Source organism: Rhinoderma darwinii, chromosome 4 (assembly GCF_050947455.1).
Source record: "Rhinoderma darwinii isolate aRhiDar2 chromosome 4, aRhiDar2.hap1, whole genome shotgun sequence".
In the NCBI taxonomy this organism is placed as follows: Eukaryota; Metazoa; Chordata; class Amphibia; order Anura; family Rhinodermatidae; genus Rhinoderma; species Rhinoderma darwinii.
The window spans coordinates 386,500,657-386,514,305 of record NC_134690.1 but is presented as its reverse complement, the minus strand read 5'-3'; the positions used below and the strand labels follow the sequence as shown (position 1 = coordinate 386,514,305).

General features: G+C 42.9%; 1 long non-coding RNA gene across 1 annotated transcript; it reads right to left on the bottom strand.

Moving 5' to 3' along the window:
• Positions 1 to 3,801: 3,801 nt before the first annotated feature.
• On the bottom strand, positions 3,802 to 5,367 carry LOC142761398 (uncharacterized). Its single transcript, XR_012883630.1, has 3 exons — positions 5,289 to 5,367; positions 5,146 to 5,194; positions 3,802 to 4,662 (listed from the first exon to the last, which is right to left on the bottom strand). It is a non-coding gene; the product is annotated as an uncharacterized LOC142761398 (long non-coding RNA).
• Between the last annotated feature and the right edge of the window lie 8,282 nt (positions 5,368 to 13,649).

Sequence of the window (13,649 nt, the reverse complement as noted above, 5' to 3'; positions counted from 1 at the left end):
GCTAGTGGGACCTCGACTCATTAGCTATTGATGGCCTATCCTTGAGGATAGGCCATCAATGTTTAGTGTCTGTACAACCCCCTTTTAGGCCTACCGTTTGTTAGGCTTAGATATAGACCCCAAGCTTATACTGCATAAGAATACTGTCTGCTGGACCCTGTATCTAACCCTACCTTAGGCTTAGATACAGGGTACAACAAACAGTATCACACATGCACATGGGCCCTGTATCTAAGGCCCTGTTCACATCACCGCTGCCCTTCCGTTGAGAGGTTCCATCTGGTTAACCCCTCAACGTAAAGTCCGTTTGCATCACCATTGATCTCAATGGTGATGGAAACTTTGCTAATGGTTCCTGTTTGTCACCGTTGTGAACGGGTTCCGTTGTTTTGGCAGAATCAATAGCGCAGTCGACAACGCAAAACAACGGAATCCTGCCACAACGGTGAGAAACAGAAATCTTTCACAACGTTTCCGTCACCATTGAGATCAATGGTGAGGGAAACTGAAGCGGCGGTTTCAGTTTGCCTTTCTGTTGAGGGGTTAACCCGACGGAACCTATCAATGGAAGGGCAGCGGTGATGTGGACAGGCTCTTACTAATGAATTTTTTTTAGTGTTTTTTTTTGCAGGTTGGGTCGTTGGACTACGTCGGATTCGAGGACTACTTCGATGACGCCTTCTTTATTGTGAATAAAATGGTTAATGAGGGTTGTGTGGGGGTGTTTTATTTCAATAAATCTATTTGTTCTGTGTCTTTTTTTTTTTTTAAACTTTATCGTTACCAACTTAGTAATGGCCGCTGACAGGTTGACAGTATCCATTACTAAGGCGGGGCTTAGTGTTAGCCGGTGAAAACGCTAAAACTAACCCCCATTATTACCCTGGTACCCACCGCCACCAGGGGTGCCAGGAAGAGCCGGGTACGATCCAGTACCCGACCATCTGTAGTGATGGTCGGGCACGGGGGTGACTGCAGGCTGGTATTATTAGGCTGGGAAAGGCCAAAAACAGTGGCCCTTCCCACCCTGGTAATGCTAGCCTGCTGTTGCTGTGTTGTATCTGGCTGTTTATTAAAATTGGGGGGGACCCCACGTCATTTTTTTTTTAAACTTTATAGTTACCAACTTAGTAATGGCCGCTGACAGGTTGACAGTATCCATTACTAAGGCGGGGCTTAGTGTTAGCCGGTGAAAAGGCTAAAACTAACCCCCATTATTACCCTGGTACCCACCGCCACCAGGGGTGCCAGGAAGAGCCGGGTACGATCCAGTACCCGACCATCTGTAGTGATGGTCGGGCACGGGGGTGACTGCAGGCTGGTATTATTAGGCTGGGAAAGGCCAAAAACAGTGGCCCTTCCCACCCTGGTAATGCTAGCCTGCTGTTGCTGTGTTGTATCTGGCTGTTTATTAAAATTGGGGGGGACCCCACGTCATTTTTTTTTTAAACTTTATAGTTACCAACTTAGTAATGGCCGCTGACAGGTTGACAGTATCCATTACTAAGGCGGGGCTTAGTGTTAGCCGGTGAAAAGGCTAAAACTAACCCCCATTATTACCCTGGTACCCACCGCCACCAGGGGTGCCAGGAAGAGCCGGGTACGATCCAGTACCCGACCATCTGTAGTGATGGTCGGGCACGGGGGTGACTGCAGGCTGGTATTATTAGGCTGGGAAAGGCCAAAAACAGTGGCCCTTCCCACCCTGGTAATGCTAGCCTGCTGTTGCTGTGTTGTATCTGGCTGTTTATTAAAATTGGGGGGGACCCCACGTCATTTTTTTTTTTTACTTTATAGTTACCAACTTAGTAATGGCCGCTGACAGGTTGACAGTATCCATTACTAAGGCGGGGCTTAGTGTTAGCCGGTGAAAAGGCTAACACTAAGCCCCATTATTACCCTGGTACCCACCGCCACCAGGGGTGCCAGGAAGAGCCGGGTACGATCCAGTACCCGACCATCTGTAGTGATGGTCGGGCACGGGGGTGACTGCAGGCTGGTATTATTAGGCTGGGAAAGGCCAAAAACAGTGGCCCTTCCCACCCTTGTAATGCTAGCCTGCTGTTGCTGTGTTGTATCTGGCTGTTTATTAAAATTGGGGGGGGACCCCACGTCATTTTTTTTTAAAAATAATTTCACAGCACGATGTGGGGTTTCCCCATTTTTATAACCATCCAGATACAACACAGCAACAGCAGCCTAGCATTACCAGGGTGGGAAGGTCACAGTTTTTGCCCTTTCCCAGCCTATTAATACCAGACTGCGGCTGGTGCCCCTCTGTCACTACAGATGGTTGGGTACTAGATCGTACCCGGCTCTTCCTGGGGGCGCTGGGTAGCAGGTTAATAATGTGGATTAGTGTTAACCTCTTCATGTCTAACATTAATTCTCCAACTTAGTAATGATCGTTGTGATTCAGCCAGCGAAAATTACTCGAGCATTAGTTATAAAGTTTAAACAAATACAAGGACATAGCTAAAATATTTTTATGATATGCCTGCGTTCTGCTTGTGTTCATTTACCTGTAGGCACCTTAGAAAGACTGCATATAGATCCTTTACTGCGTGGATTCACGGCTATTTAGGTATAGGAAATAGACGACCCATTCCGTCCTGCGTCGTACGCAAAGTCCGCGCTGCTTTTCCCGATTTGGATGGAGAATACATGGGATTCCTTCCTTGTAGTGATACTCCAGCTGAATTCATGGCCTTTGAGTAGTGATCTAATTCATTTTTCAATTCGTTCTGTTCTTCAAGCATTATGTTGCACTTTATACACTTTTATTATTTTTTTGTTTAGGGCTAATGCAATTGATCATTTTAAACCTTTGTAAAAGCTTGAAATCTTTATTAAAAGTGAAAATGTCAACAGCATTTCAACTATTGAACTTTGTTTGTGTTCCGACCGTCAACACTCCTGCCGTTTTACCCCTTCTGATTTGGCCACTATTGACCTTCCTGAGGAGCCTCATTTGTAAAATCTGACATATTACCACCGAAAGTGCAACAAGTTCTGAATTGTCTTTTATCAGCAATTTCTCACATTTTTATTCCGTGAGAATAAAACTCCACATTTTTTTGTTAACAAATTCGGATTTGCAGTTCTTTTTCTCATTTCCACAAGGACTAAAGGAGAAAAAGCATTACAAAATTCTGAAAGACATTTTTTCCCAGTATCAAAAAAATACCCCCCGTGTGATCATAAACAGGTGTTAGGACACACGGCAGGGCTTGTAACGCAAACGCTAAGATGCAGCGATCGATTACGATCGCTGCATCAAAGGTGTTCATGGCAGGGATTGGAGCTACAGGGGTTAATGGCAGGGATCCACCGTTACAGGTGGATGTCAGCTTTAACATACAGCTGACATCCACCGCTGATGACGCCGGCTCAGCCCCCTCGACTGCGCAATTTCTTCAGTAGAAAAAAATGAAACCTGCCGGAACGTTGACAGACGGAAACCATTATCAATGTTTCCTTCACCATTGATATCAATGGCGATGCAAACGGAAGATAATGTTTCACACTGGCTTTCCGTTGCGGGGTTCCACGATGGAAACCTCCGACGGAACCCCTCAACGGAAAGCCAACACTGATGTGAACAGGCCCTTAGTGTAAGGTAACGTGTACTCTTTTGTTTAATCTTGATACACCATATTAGACTTTAAAAAAACAAACAAATGTACAACACGAAACTCGTATTTTTCGTACACAATTTCAGAAAAGAAACATTACACCTAATAGTAATAATAGACTTGACACAGTTCATGTTATTTTAATATTTTAATCTGAATCTGTCATACTGGTATCTTGGGGTAGATAGTCTTCATCTTTATAGCCATCATTTTTATCCAGAATAGCATCACTTTCTGTGTCAATGCTTTCTTCTAGTATCCCAAAAGCTTCTTCAATAGGAGAAAGTGGTATGATGTCTTGAAAGTTGATGTCGTCTTCTTGAAAGTCGCAAGTCTCTTTTGTCTCAATCTGTATAAGTGCCTTTTTTTTTTGGGGAGAAGAGAATTCAGAGCTACTTACCGTTTTTGGGCTGCTTGTTTTTTGAAAATTTGGGTTAGATTTTAAAGTTATTGGAGAGAGAGAAAGAACATCACTGTTACTTGAAATTTCTCTCGATGTATCTGTTCCAGAGATGTAAAAAATCATCGCATTTAATAGGGTGTAATCTGTTTGAGTAGACACAGAACACTGCTTTGGATGACACTCAGAGAGACTTTCTTTGCAAAAATCGTCCAAGGCAAGATCTTCACTGGTCGAGGTACCAGCAACGGCATGATCAAATGGTCTCTTCATTTTTTTCTTCTTTCTGTCCTTCTTCAGGGTCTCTTCTATGTAACACTTACCCTCTGGAATTTGTTGGAAAATGGTAGGCAGTGCATCTTGACGGAGTGTTTGGCAATGTTTGGTTTCCTTATAACAATCTTGGCTGAAATGTAGTGAGCACATGCGGAATTTTTGGCACTTATCTTCAATTATTGTTTGTATCATTTTGTTGATGTCTGTAAAATTCTGACCAGTTTGATTTAGCCATTGTTGTATGCGTTGTGGATCCTTTGGAAAGGAATGCAAGCGGATAGCTATGCTTTGATCCTTTCTGCCTGTCTTACTCAGGCAATTGCTAATAACGCATGAAGGCATTGTATTTATCTGTAATCGCAAAAAAAAGAAAATTGACTGAAATCTATTGAAAAAAAAACCATCAAATTAAGCCGCATGCACACGACCGTAAAAACACCCGTTATTGCGGGTCGTAATTCCGACCCGCAATAACGGGCCCATAGACTTCTGTTAGTCACGGGTATCTTCCCGTTTTCTCACGGGAAGGTGCCCGTGCCGTTAAAAAAATATAACATGTTCTATTTTTTAATTTTACGGGCCGTGCTGCTATACTTTATAATGGGAGCACGGCTCGGAAAAACGACCGGCTGCCCGTGGCCGCCCGTGCTGGTAATTAAGATTCGTAATTACCAGCACGGTCGTGTGCATGAGGCCACAAACGGTTAGTTGTAAGAAAGACACCAACGTTTAAGAAAAATAAGTTAACGTTTTTACCTTGGTAAGTTGATTGGTTGACATGTGCGATGTTATCTGTTTCAGTATTGCATTCAAAATTGTTTAGAATATACTTACCAAGGCCACAACACATGAACGAATGTACGTCCTAAGATTTATTGATTGCCTAGTGTACAAAATTAATATAACAATTAAAAAATGTTTGATACGTTTTCCAACGTTTTAATGTAGCCTCAAATTTTTTTAAAACTAGTACTTACCTATTTTTTATCTTTTGTAAGTTTCAAACTAAGATAGAAAATGTGATTTGCTGTACTTCAAGTAAGCAGAATCCAAGCTGGAAAAAGGGACACAATGTAACATTTCAGTACATGACATAACTACATAACCAAGAATGCAATGCAAGACATCACTACATAACCAAGAATGCAATGCAAGACATCACTACATAACCAAGAATGCAATGCAACACATCACTACATAACCAGCAATGCAATGCAACACATCACTACATAACCAAGAATGCAATGCAACACATCACTACATAACCAGCAATGCAATGCAACACATCACTACATAACCAGCAATGCAATGCAACACATCACTACATAACCAGCAATGCAATGCAACACATCACTACATAACCAGCAATGCAATGCAACACATCACTACATAACCAGCAATGCAATGCAACACATCACTACATAACCAGCAATGCAATGCAACACATCACTACATAACCAGCAATGCAAGACATCACTACATAACCAGCAATGCAATGCAACACATCACTACATAACCAGCAATGCAATACATCACTACATAACCAGCAATGCAATGCAACACATCACTACATAACCAGCAATGCAATGCAAGACATCACTACATAACCAGCAATGCAATGCAACACATCACTACATAACCAGCAATGCAATGCAACACATCACTACATAACCAAGAATGCAATGCAACACATCACTACATAACCAGCAATGCAATGCAACACATCACTACATAACCAGCAATGCAATGCAACACATCACTACATAACCAAGAATGCAATGCAACACATCACTACATAACCAGCAATGCAATGCAACACATCACTACATAACCAGCAATGCAATGCAACACATCACTACATAACCAGCAATGCAATGCAACACATCACTACATAACCAGCAATGCAATGCAACACATCACTACATAACCAGCAATGCAATGCAACACATCACTACATAACCAGCAATGCAATGCAAGACATCACTACATAACCAGCAATGCAATGCAACACATCACTACATAACCAGCAATGCAATGCAACACATCACTACATAACCAGCAATGCATAATATATAGGCCTATACACATCTAGGCAAGCATACTATAGAATTTACACAGGGAAAATCAACATGAATGAACATTTGAACAAAAATGAACTTCAAGACTTAGAGTTACATACCTGAAAAACTGTGGTTGATGTTGTGTCCAGGAAGGAAACGATGTCCAGCGTCCTGCGTCCTCTTTCGTTGCTGGAAAACATTTATTATGATGGATACAATACGACGAGGGGGGTGTGTACCCGCGCGGCGCATGCGCAGTTAAATATTTCAGGATGAATGAAGCAGGGAAGTGTGGTGAGGCACGCATGCGCGAGATGTGAACCGAGAGTTCGGCAATTAGGGCTGTACAGGCAGAGTACGTGGGTGGAGTCAAGATCGTGAGTCACAAAGCTAAAATGAATTAGCATAAAAGGCGGGAAAACGTTTAATGGCTATATTTCGGGCAAGAAGAAGAGGAAGGGAGAGAAGAACACATCAATGCACGATGGACAGCAGCGGGCACTACAGGGTCAGGACGTTTTAAAAGGTAAGATGGTGATGACAGGATCCCTTTAAGGATACACACAGGGTATGTTCAATCTGTTTGAAATCTAGCACTGCAGTTCTAATAATGACCACTTGGGGGAGAGAGAGCACTATACAATCAATACATGGTAGATGTTTAGTTTATATATAGTTTTAGTAGCTTTGAAAGATTTTTATGACCATTTACAGCTTTTTTAACTTTTTTAAATTGTAAATATTTGAAACAGTAATTTTGCTTGGTTTCAATTCTTTGTAAGGCTATGCTCCTACTTGCGTCGTGGCTTCTGTTTATAACAGAAATCTCAACGATCTACCGAAAACATAATATGATGAATACCAATGGTTAAGGGGCCCTGGGGCTCTATTGTGGTTTTCATAGTCTTAACTGTAGGCAGCGCAATTCCTCTCGTCAACATTTGCGACAGAGTCTCTGATACATATGTGAACAGAGCCTTAGATACACACAACTGAAAAGTGTAAGTGGAAAACGGATGCCACACGCAAAGCACACTGATGCCACACGGAACGCACGCTGATGGCACACGGACATGAAATGCAGGAAATACAGTCCATTTTTTGCGCACGCAACTCAGACACACTCGTGTGGATGTAGCCTTGGGGCTCATTCACATGAGCCTGAATCTCGTCCATGTGCTGTACGTGGAAATCACGCACAGCACACAGACCCATTTATTTCAATGGGGCCGTTCACACATGTGTGAGTTTTCATGCAGCGAGAGTCCGCTGTATGAAACTCACTGCATCTACTGTATTGGTGCATTTTCACACACCTACGCGCCCATTGATGTCAATGGATGCGTGAAAAACACGCACAGCACAGGGATGCACATTCATGTGCGGTGCGTGATTTTCGCATCAATTCCATAAAAATAAAAAAAAGAAGTGCTTTGCGAGTGCGTGAAAAACACATGGCACTCGCAAAGCACACTGATGCATAACGCAACACACACAGACCAGATTTACGCGCATTTTTGACGCGCGTGAATCTGACACTTAGAGCCCCTGTAGATAGTGCCCCCATAGAGCCCCCTGTAGATAGTGCCTCACATATAGCCACCCGGTAGATAGTGCCCCACATAGAGCCCCGTGTAGATAGTGCCTCACATATAGCCACCCGGTAGATAGTGCCCCACATACACCTCCCCATTTAGATAGTGCCCCACATATAACCCCCCTCACACTTAACTCCTCTTGCAATGCAGGCCTGCTCTCTTCTGAGCAGGTCTGCTGGGGCTGAATGATGCAAGCAGAGTGATGATGCCATTGCGCCGCTAGTGTCATTAACAAGTGCTGAAAGGTATGACCAGGCATTTTGCCCTGCCAATCAGCGCCTTTCAACAACGCAAGAGGCGAGATGACGTCATCGCGCCGCTTGCATCATTCAGCCCCAGCATAACTGCTCAGAAGAGAGCAGGCCTGCATTGCAAGAGGAGTTAAGTGTGAGGGGGGTTATATGTGGGGCACCATCTAAATGGGGAGGTGTATGTGGGGCACTATCTACAGGGGCTCTCATTGGCCCTGCCATTCAACTACACAGGCAGCGCGATGATGTCAGTGCTTATGTATGTAAGGCTGGGTTCACACGATCTATTTTCAGGCGTAAACTAGGCATTTTACGCCTCGATTTACGCCTGAAAACACGGCTCAAATACGTCGGCAAACATCTGCCCATTCATTTCAATGGGCTTGCCGACGTACTGTGCCGACGACCTGTAATTTTACGCGTCACTGTCAAAAGACGGCGCGTAAAATACCAGTGTCGTCAAAGAAGTGCAGGACACTTCTTGGGACGTAATTTGAGCCGTTTTTCATTGACTTCAATGAAGAACAGCTCAAAATTACGGTCGTAATTGACGCCTCGCAAAACGCGAGTACGAGCAATTAGGTCTGAAATGCAGGAGCTGTTTTCTCCTGAAAACAGCTCCGTAATTTCAGCCGTAATTGTAGATATCGTGTGCACATACCCTTATTGTATCTGCGCCCTATAGACGCAGGTACAATTATAGTGCAGGAGGAGGTGGCGGCGGCTGGTTTCAGTGGCGCAGCCGCCCCCTCAGAGAGGTAGCAGGCCGCTACCTGAGGCGAGATGCTCATCTCGCCTCATGGACGGTGCTGCCCTGTATCTATCTATCTATCTATCTATCTATCTATCTATCTATCTATCTATCTATCTATCTATCTATCTATCTATCTATCTGTCTGTCTGTCTGTCTGTCTGTCTGTCTGTCTGTCTGTCTGTGGCAGAAGAAGCTGACACGGCGTAACCCTGGATCGGGCTGACTTGGCGTGCCACGGTTTTATATGCTGATATTAAAAGTTTGTTTGTAAGTATAATAAACCTTGTGTTTTTTGCAAATTACTGGCTGTGCTACTCTATGTGTTGTCTCCTTCTTAGTAGGCTTATGGTTACATCAGATAGAGCCGGACACATCTGTAGAACTACTTAGCCCAGCATTCACTGACATCTGCTACACCAGTAATACTGAATCTTTACCTTTCCTCAAGACGTTTAGGAGAAGGATACTATCAGGGTATGTTCACACGATTAACAAAATACTTCTGAAAATATGGAGCTGTTTTCAAGGGAAAACAGCTCCTGATTTTCAGACGTTTTTTGAGCAACTCGCGTGTTTTGCGGCCTTTTTCACAGTGTATTTTACGGACGTTTTTGGAGCTGTTTTTCAATGGAGTCTATGAAAAACGGCTCCAAAAACGTCCCAAGAAGTGTCCTGCACTTCTTTTGACGAGCCGTCATTTTGACAGCGACGCGTGAAATAAAGGCTCGTGGGAACAGAACATCATAAAGCCCAAATGGGCAGATGTTTGCAGGCGTAATAGGTCTGTCTTTTCAGGCGTAATTCGAGGCGTAAAACGCCTGAATTACGTCTAAAAATAGGTCGTGTGAACAAACCCTTAGATGGTGTTCACACTGAATTTTTTGATGCAGAAATCACATTGGAAACCGTGCCAAAAAACGTCCGAAAACGCCTCCCATTGATTTCAATGGGAAATGGAGGCGTTTTTTCCCCGCAAGCGTTTTCGTCTGTGACCTCCCATTAACACCAATGGGAGGCAGAGAAAGTGTTTTTCCCGGCGTTTTTTGCCCGCTGCGCTCAATGAGCGCGGCCAAAAAAACGCCGCAAAATAGCGGCAAATGGTGTGCAGGCAGATTTTTGTGCCTGCAAAAAACTCTGTATGAGGCCCTTAGACTGACTTTGTGGATTCATTAGGTCGTTTTGAGCTGCTGAGTATCTATTTTAGCAAGTGCCTACGTTGCAAAACCATAGAATGATGCAACCATAAAAGGCCTGTGCAGCATACAATGGCTTCTCTCAAAACTACACCTCACCAACTGGGGCGCCTCATAGTTTTAGAAGTACACAAGTAGCAGCAGTAGTACAGCGAGTCCATAGGGTACAGCGGGGTCGGTCATGTAATAAAGAGTTGTATCATCATCAAAGAAGGCTGTGCCACTGGACTTCCCGTCCCCTCGCAGCGTTATAAAAGGAAATCTATGAATACCTCAGAATAAGCACAACGGGGACCGGAATGTATATTAGCGAGTGTACTCATATACTGTAGTGAGGACACTGCTAATACTTTACGGTCCCCGTATAACACCTTTGTCTCATTTTTTTTCCATACTCTAAAAGATCCAATACAACCTGGCCATAGTTATTTGGTTGCTATATGACTTGTGATATATTGTACAGAACCAACTTAAAATGTGGATTACACTTTTTATATTTTTTTACACTGTGTTGTCAGTCAAAATCCCAGTCTTGTGTACATTGGAATACATCAACATTTTATTTGTAACCAAAGTTTACTTTTTCATTAAGCGATTTTCAAGAGATCTCGCGTGTACAAATAAATGGTATTTCTCAGTTGTCTGTTGCTGATTATCACTAAAATTTGATTTGTATTCACTTCAAAGAATCTCACATCTTTCCTTTCCATTATTTGTGTCATAATGATGGTTATTTAATTTGAACCAAACGTGAGTAAGCTGCCCGCCAAAGAATGACGAGAATGTGTTTATACTAGAGGTCTTTCATGCCCAGTGATTCACTCGCACTTCTGTGAACTTTAAGTGTCTACTGAATATGTGATGTAACAATAGTACTGTACAAATAAAGTGCCCGTCTGCCGAAGATTGGCTCTATTGCCATATCAAAACAGCCGGAGTTCAGGTTACCAGCCTTTAGCTGGGCACAGGTGTAAGGATTTTGTTAAAACATTTTTTTGGGGGGGAAACACAATAGTTTTGAGTTGTGCAGCTCGGGTTTTAGCTCTGTTGCCTTGGAGCAATGGTGTCCCGGATTCGAATTTGACCAAGGGCAACATCTCTAAGTCTTATATGGTCTCTCCGTGTTTGCAAAGGTTTCCTCTCTGGTTTCCTCCCACACTCCAAAAACATACTGACTTCCTATGAAATTGGTCCTAGTGTGTGTGTGTTTGAGATAGGAAATTAGATTGTGAGCTCCATTGGGGACAGGGACTGATGTGAGTGGTGACAATCTCTGTACAGTGCTGCAAAATATTTTGACACTATATACAGTATATATGAAAAGGGTAAATAAATATTAAACACGTTTCCCAAATGTGTCACATGATGTAACAACAAAAATGAATCCGTATAGTCTTGATGGTATATTCACCATCCATGACCAGGATGTTCAACATATTTTTTATTATATATTGGCCATTGGTAGATGTAAGAAGCTATAGCCATACAGTTACATACATTAACATTGATTTTGACCATTTACTTTTTTTTCATTAAGTGTATCTGTCAGCTCTATGACCCAAACCAGGGGCTTAGGCACATGGCTGGCATGGCTGGGTGTGAAGGCGACATTGACATTAACAAGTTAATTATAACCGGGATACATCCGACTCACTTTGCATGGTGGAGGAGAGCAAGGTGCCACCCTGCAGTAGCAGTACTGACCACAGGGAAGGCTGAAAATAGGCCCCTGAAGTACAGATCCATGTATACTTGCCTGCATACAGAGATTTGCATGTATTACTTTGTTGTGGTGGGGTGGCATTAAACTGAATCTTTGCCCCAGATATAAGAAAGTCTAGCTCCATCCCTACCCAAATGTGGAATGAACTTTAAATATCACTTCCATGCAATTTATTTGGAGACAGGGATAGAATATAAGGAGGGTATATGGGGCACGTGCCCAGGGCCTCCACCACCATGGGGATTTAGGGGGCCTCCAACACCCACCCTCCCTCCCCATATTGGTTCTTCCAATCCTGTTGTCAAAAACATAACTGGATCGGGAGAACCAGTGGTCTCGACTGCCTTCGGCTCTGGGCCCCGTTCACCTTGTAGGGCACATGCCCGCACAATGCTATGATGTCATTGTGCCCACCTGTGTAGAGACACAGGCAGGCCAGGCCTGCACTGTTGGATGCTGACGTGGGAACCGGGACAGATAAGTATAATAATGGTTATTTTTGTGGGTCCTGTTGATTTCAGCGATGAGGGCCTTACATATGCAAGGCCACCTATTTTATATGTGGCTGCACAAGGGGGTCAGGCAGCGTCCGGTTCCCAAAGGTTGGGTGGGGGCTACCGCCATATTCTTTGCCCACTGATCTCTACCAACCTTAATTGAGTCCAGTTTGGAAAGTAGCCCTGTCATCTAAATAGTGTACAATGGGGGAGATTTATTAATACTGTTTTAAAGTTAGACAGGATAAACCTAGACCAGACAGGCAGAAACTGCGTCAAATCAATCACAGTGGTGCACATTGGGTCATAAATTTGGCGCATTTTGCAAGGCATGTTAGACACTTTTCTCTTTCTTACATCACCTTAAGGCTGGTGTACAGTACATCAATATTTTGCTGGAAAAAAAATGTCGCACACCATTAATAAATCTGGCTAATTTTTACTACTTTTTCTAAATTTCTAAAACACATTGAGTATTCTGCACGGCATGTATGCCAGTATTTTGGTGCAATTTGCAAATCTGGCGCATTTTGCTTTGAAGAACTCCACCGGTCTGGTGATGTTGCTGCCATACCGTATATTGGTAATAATAATTAACTATCTGTTTGGAGACTAGTGATGTCACTGCAGCAAAATTAATTTTTTATTGCAAAACCTGATGGAATTTCTGCCACACAAGTGTTATTGGACTTATATTTTACAGCGGGAGAGTAACATTTTCCCTATGAAATATCTACACACAGATTTTCAGTAAAGCAGCCGCTACGCTGGCATATAGATTATACCTCTCTGAGATTTAAGGTTTAATCTGTTTATGTGTTAACATGTACTTGGCAGACGCCTCTGTTATGAAGGCTGGAATAAGAAAAACATACACAGGATCCCGCGTCTTACCATCTGCTTTCCCAACTTCACCAACACTTTACAAGATCATGACTTATGATGGAAATTAATTACTTTGTCATATTATTAATTCATGACCAAAGCCCCGAAGCAGAAATATTTATGACACATCGCTGCAATGTTTGACAAATACAAAAGAAGTCCCCGGGATTATTATACTCGTGAAATTTGACACCAAATTTAGACACACTATGCACAGGGCATAATACGCAGCTGGACCTGCTTTATAATTTCTGCGGGTCCAGAGAAGTGTAGTTGGGGTCAAGATATATTTCCAACATCTACCCCCTTTCATTACATAGAATCCACTAATATAAACAGAATATTTGCTGATTAGAAAACTAGGCCTATTTATAAAG